We start from the raw sequence: 7090 nt of genomic DNA, 5'->3' as shown, positions 1-7090 counted from the left end.
CTTTCCCTCCTTCTTGTCATTTAGAGACCTTTCATTGTTTTATACACACACACATCTGTTCCCACAACCAAGCGGCTGGAAATCTGTCAGATCATTGCTGTGGTGATCATATAGTTTGTGATATTCACTGGTCAACCCCTTCACCATCTGTGGAAGAACTGGGAGATAAGAGGGTTAAGTGAGCATCTGGTGCATCCAGAGAGAAACTTGGAGAAGCCCCAGTGCTTGTAAATAATAGACTGTTGGTGGAACTTAAAGAAAAAAAAAAAATTCTATGTCTGGGGAGTCTGGGGTAGTGAAGGGTGGGTAGGGTGGGTAGGGGATTCCCATATGTCCTGATAACACTGATAACAGTGACAATCAGCAGAGCACTTTCTTTACTGATCCGTTTTGGTCAGGCCACCTCAGGTGTCTAGCACTCCTTGCCTCCAGGTGTTTTCTTCCTCTACAGAGAAAGAGTGGCCCAACTGACAGGGGAGGAGCAGGACTCATAAGGCTTTTTGTGAAGTTGTGTTTTCATCCTGTTCCAGTCTCCACTTGGCTGGACAGGAGTTTCTTTTTCTGGAGTGAGCCTCATAAATGTGTTATCACATAAATTCTCTGGAAGCACTGGTAATTCTTCTTATCTGCCTTCAAACATGTTTATAATCAATTTCCCTGAAGTTTCCTGCTTAAGAATACATATTTTTTTCATCGAGAGAGAAGATCAAAGGCAGTTGCTCAAGTGTAGATGCAAAAAGGGAGTGAAGTGATACTGATTCCCAATAAATAAGATTATGGCTGTTGACTCACCATGGTTTCCAAAAAGGAAGAAATGATAAGAACGAAACACAAAGTCCTGGGCAAGGAGCTTGCTTGCACATGTAAGGATTTTCCATGCAGATGTAGCTGTCTGCTTGCTGTGGCTGCAGTGGGAGGGAAGGCCTTGGAGGACAGCGTGAGATGGTTGAAGGGCAGAGGCCTTTGTGCTGAATGTATTATCTAGTCATCCCAGTGGTCCACGTGGAATTCCTCTCTCCTCGCCTTTTGCTGTTCCGCCACTTCTTACTTAACAGCTATCCTTTAAAGGAATGCACATAAAAAATTGTGATGTAAGGCTATCATATAATCTTCCTTAAAAAATTATTCTGACATTTAAAAATTGCCTCATGCTACAAATGAGGTCTCCTTTGGGTGCTAGAATAGCTGCCTATGGCCCTTTGACTGGGTTGCTTTTGTTATCACAGTACGGCAACCAAAATTTGCCCCGTCACACAAATGTGCTGTCAGTAGCTTAGTTTTGACAGTTTTAGTTATGTTTCTCCTTGGAGCACATTGTCACAAGTACACTGGTAAGAAGAAATGTAGTTTGCTAAATATAAATCCTCTAGGAAAAAGAGCAAAGTCACTCTTGGGGGAAAAACTATAAACTGTCTTTGAGTTCGTTTGTTTCATATTGGGTCAAAACCCATTTTTATATTATAGTAAAAATGTTTTCATACCTAACTGATAAGAAATTAGGGAGTTCCAATGGAAAACGAGTGGATTCTTTTATAAGGTAAATGTCGATCCTTTAATTTTTACAGCTTTACATAAAATATTGATGAGAGGAAGAATGTGTTGACACTAAACTTTCTTATATCAATATGAGTTTGCAAATGCTCTGCTCTACCAAAAGAATTGCTACTCTATGTGTTTATGTTTGCTTATGTTCTCAGGGGAATTATGTCTCTGGAAAGGTTAAGATTGCTAGTGTGATGCTAGTGTAGACACATGTTGATCATCTAGCACACCAAAGAGGTACGTTACCCTGGAGACATCGGATGTCAAGAGCAGATTTATTAGGTTTAAGCTTGTTAGCTCAGTTGGCAGAGCATGAAACGCATCTCCTCTCGGTTGAACCTATGGGAAGGCTCCCAACATCAGCAACAACCTGTCAGTTTCATGTTTAAGCCAATAGTATATTTTCTCCGCCTATTTTCATAAACCCCAGCTTGAGTTCTCTAATTGTACTTCTCTTTAAATTCATATGTTATTTGAGCAGCCCTGGAAATGACAAAAACTTAGCTTTACAAATAAAGTCTATTATAAAGTATGTCTTAAGTCTGAATTCTCCAACATGGCATTCCAAATAGATCAAGCTTCTAAGACATTCTAGCAAATCAAGATTTCCCAACTTGGCCTTTAGCTGTCTCTCAAACAAAAGATGCATCTTAGGCACCTGTCTCTTTCTTCAGGTTGTCTCTTTGGCCTGGGATGTCCTGTTGTCTTTTTGGATTTTCTTAACCTACTTATCTTTCATGATCCATGCAAATATCATCCACTCATGTGTCCCCTCCAAGATACAACTACGCGTCTCCTATCTTATCATATGTGTTTATGTTCCCAGAGCTTCTTTTCTTCTTTCTTGTATTCTTACTAGCTGACTTTATGTCTACTTTTGCCAATGGCCTTTTTTAAAAAAGAAAAAAATCAAATATAGGAAATATTACTTCTTTATCTCTGTTTCTTATGTGGAAAGTAAATGTGTAGTAATTGCAAATATGAGTAAAAAGATCCTGAAAGAGACTCAACTACATGGAGCACATGGTACAATTAACCTTGTAGGACAAAGTCTAATAGTTTCTCACCTTAGTGATGTTTCAACTGACAGTGCCTTATCATTTCTGGTTGATGTGTCAGTGAAGCAGATGAAACTGAGACTAACGTCTTCTCTCATGGTAGACTTTGCTGTTATGTTTGTATATTTTATTCAAGAGATATTTGAATATATTCATGATAAATGGTACAGATACAAGAAAATTAACAACAGCAAACAAACATGAAAACTAAAACGTGACAATAAAAGCCAAATAGTAAAAGTAGACAGGGAAAATTAAGCTAAAAAACTTAGCTCAGTCAAGGCAATCTGTTTTTTGTTTGTTTGCCAGGGAGTGTATGTTTTTACCAGAGGTAGAGAGACAGAGAGTAGGAGAGGGACAGGGAGAAAGCACCCCTCAGTGGGGTATGCTCACAGCACCATCTCTTCTCCTCTATTACTCTATCCTGTCAGGATTTGGGGAATGTATGCACATGCGATCTGTGCATTTTCTAAGTCTCTGATGCTGGGATTTGAACTGTGGTCAGCCATGCAAGATCTGGCTGCTTTAACCACTAGGCCATGTGGATGGCCCAAGGTGATCTCTTGTACACTTACTGTAAGGAAACGTTGAAACTGTGAATTGTGTTTCTGATATAATCCAACTGGAGGTTATTAAGGCAATTCTTTTGGGGACCAGCATATTCATTAGCATATTCTATCAGCATTAATAGAACTACTGGAGTTTTCAGGACCTGTACAGAAAATCAATATTGAGGTCTCTTTAAGTATTTTTAGTGGAAATATTCTAAGCTGTTACTAGAACTTCATAGTCTAGGACCCACACTGCCAAATTCTGTTCATGGGGGCTGATAGAATTGAATTTTAGTAGAAAGGAGGCCTAAAACAATGAGCTTGTGATTCTTGGGTGCTTACTAATTCATTGGTAGCCACTTCTAAATATATTTTAAAAATGACTGTAGTATTTTCGTGTGAATAATGCCACTAGTAAGAGCAAAGAGTCACAGTGTAAGACATACAACTTGGGAATACAGCAGCTGTATTGGATGGATACTCTGTTCACAGAACAAAGGGTTTCTCCACTCTGTCCTGTTATAACCAGACTGAGAAGGCAGGATGAAGTATATGTGACGGACTTCTCAAGAAATGATCTTAGGACGTGCAGTTAGTGTAACGGCTATGTCATGGGATTCTCATGTAGTCGACGGCGGTACGAGTCCTGGACCCGGTGGCTTAAACTCACACCAGGCGTGTGTGCGTGTGTGCCCAAGATCCCGAGAGGAGAATGGAGGAGAAGGAATTGCGGCGTGGCCATCCCCCTGGGGGGTGATTTCTCACTTTCTGTCTCTCTGTCTCTCTCTTGTCTTTCTGGTGAGTGCACGTACCCTATAGCAAAAACCTCTCCAAAAAAAGGAAAGGAAAAGACATAGACTTCATATCTAGAAATGTTACCTCAAAGCAGACCATTGTAGTGGAAAACCACAACATTTAGTAATCTGCTTTTATTTCCTTATGGAAAGAAATGTTTTGTACTTTATAGAAGGAGGCTTCATCATGGAAGTAACTCTGTCACTCCTGCAGAAGGTAAGAGAGCGAAGTTCAAACACGGATGTGAAATTCAAAATCATGCGTAATGGCTTCCCTAATCATTTCTCCACATTTATTTTTGACAAAAGAAGTATGGAGGACAACAATGGATGATTTGACTAAGAGTTGTCATTGTGCTTTTGTGGATGTTAGTTAGAATTTACTCTTCACCCATGACATTAAGCTCAGCCACTGTAGCCACTTTAAAAGAAAAGGTCCATCCAGAATAAACCATAAATGATATCAGTTCTCTTTGAGCCATCAAAACCTGATGACAGTTGTCATGACAGTGGCAATTGGCAGCGGTGACTTCCTTTTCTCTCCACTCCTATAGGGCTTCCCCACAGGACTTCTGTCTTCTTTTGTTATCATGGCTCCTTGCCTTTTCCTGTCTGCAGGGGTACTGGATCTGGTTTTGACTGCTCCTACGGTGTCCTGCGTCTTCCACAGTCATCACAGCCATACTCTCTGCAGAACATGCTTTATACTTCTCAAATGAAATGTAGTCCTTTCTCGAAATCATATTTAAAATATAGATTGCATTTCTGAGTCAGACCGACCCGCAGAAAGCACTTTTAAAATATTATCTGCAATATATTTTTCTTCTATTTTTTTAAGCGTTGATTTTTTTTTTACATTGTGCCTTGAGACTTTCTCTATTTTGCTATAGTTCTGATGACAGTGATACCAAAATAATAAGAGTGTATGTGCCAGTAATTTGACAGAGTAGAACTTACCACCATCCGTTGTGAATCATTAATAATAAGCTCAATGCTAGGTGAACTTCAATAAAGTTGGAAGGAAAGCCAAAGAAAGCAGGCGTGGAAAGGTTACTGCAAAGCAAACTAGGTATTAGGACCACTTGAGAATCTAATAGTTATATATTTTCCTTTTTGTATTTCTGTTGTTATAGAAAATACAGTGAACTTTTATTATTCTATTCCTTGTTCAATTTCCAATCTAATTTCAAGTAGCTACTTGACAGGAACCTTTTCATGCTTTTCTCATATTACTTCAGCTGAGTACATGGCAGGTGTTCAAAAATGTGTGTTGGTTGAGTGATATGAAGAAAAAATACTGATTTTTATAAAATATTCTTTGGCTTTTAATAGTGTTTATGAAAGCTCACCAATACTACATGACACAGTTTTTCCCTCTTTGTGCTTCTCCTTTCTTCCTAAGTAATTTGAATGGGTTGATAAACAGGTACCTTTGCCACCGGGGGCTGCCATGTGCTGGCAGTCAGAAGCCCAGCAGTGTGACTAAAGCGTCTCCACAGAAGTGTGACCCAGCAAGGCAAGGACAAACTTGGCAGGGTGAGGGAGAGAGACAGTCACTGGCTGGCCTCCTATAGGGTGTCAGAGTCGGAGGGAGCAGAGCAAGGTGTTCACGTTGGGGAAAGCGCTCACAGAGCGAGCCTGAGCAGGGCGAGGAAGATATCAAAGCAGGCTTACCAGTTCTTCCATGGGGACGGGTGGTGGTGGAGGCAGAATATTGACTACACACAGAGGAATTGATCAAATAAATAAATACATTAAGCATCTGAGAGTCGGCTTATTACTGTTGGAAAGGGGGTTATAAATATAGCAGAGGAGAAAACCAGAATAAATCCTGTAGATTGACTTCTACCACATTGCTATAAACTTATGGTCTTTAACATAGAGGTAGATAACTATAGAAGTAGAATAAATAGAATGCATGTTGGTAAACACTGAGCATTGATAGATAGTTATCTTTGTGTGAGTTATGTAGATACATACATATAATACTAGTTCTGTAGTTCTGTCCAATGAGAGAACTACGGAGCAGCCGTTCTTCATAAAAATGATTCAGAGGTCCAGTGAAAATGCTGCATTAGGTTAGTGTAAGAAAAGTCTCAGAAACCTGGGTTATTATGTGGCAGAGAAAATAACTCAGATCTCTTGGAGAGTGCCTAAGGGGCTGAACCATGTTCCGTTTTCACATCAGAATACTGAATGATTGTCACAGATTATAATCTACTAGCAGAGTAGAAAACCATGAGTCCATGATTTCATAAATAAATAAATAAATAGAGCCAGCAGGTGGCATGGTGGTTAAGGCACTGGGCTCCCACATGGTCGACTGCAGTTCAAGTCCTGGACCTGGTGGCTTGCTTTCTCTCCCTAATCTCTCTCACTCTGTCTCTTTCTGGTCAAACAAACAAACAAAAACCCAATGCAATTAAATAATAAAACAATTCTTTTAATAAGTAAATAAAAATAAATGAATAAATGGAAAGTAGGATAAGAAATGGGATATTTAAACAAAGTCAAAGTACATCCTCACAAAAATAGTTACAAAAAAATTGACAGCAAGTGGAAAGTAGGATAAGAAATGGGATATTTAAATACTTTCAAAGTACATCCTCACAAAATAGTTACAAAAAAGTTGACAGCAAAGAAATATGGCAAGTCCCATATTAATCAAGTGACCAAAGAGAACATCATTTTCAATGGGACAAATTGAAATTATGTCCCAACAGTAATTTCAGAAATGCATAACTACACGTAACCCCAAAATGAAGAACATTCTACAAAAGAGCTGACTTATAATCATCGAAGTGCAGAGGTCCATAAAGTCAAGGAAAGGGAAGAGACCACACACACTGAGGGAGACGAGAGATTGGGGACAGGAGAACGAAACATTCTCTTGTGAGAATGAATTAGATCATTTTTTTATAAACACACAATTAGGATGATTGGAAAAACTTAGTGTTCATAAGTAGATAATTTTATATATTAATGTGTATTGCCTGATATTATTAGTCAAAGAATGTCCTTTTTTTGCAGGAAACACAATTTAGAATCTGAGTATAATGGAAAAATCACAGCAATTTAATTACAATTGGTCCATAAAAATACAAAATTTTGTGCTGTTTATTCCATTTTTTGGCAAATGTATGAT

This window comes from Tupaia chinensis, unplaced genomic scaffold, assembly GCF_000334495.1.
Source record: "Tupaia chinensis unplaced genomic scaffold, TupChi_1.0 Scaffold139833_1, whole genome shotgun sequence".
Lineage (NCBI taxonomy): Eukaryota > Metazoa > Chordata > Mammalia > Scandentia > Tupaiidae > Tupaia > Tupaia belangeri.
This window is presented reverse-complemented; position numbering follows the sequence as displayed.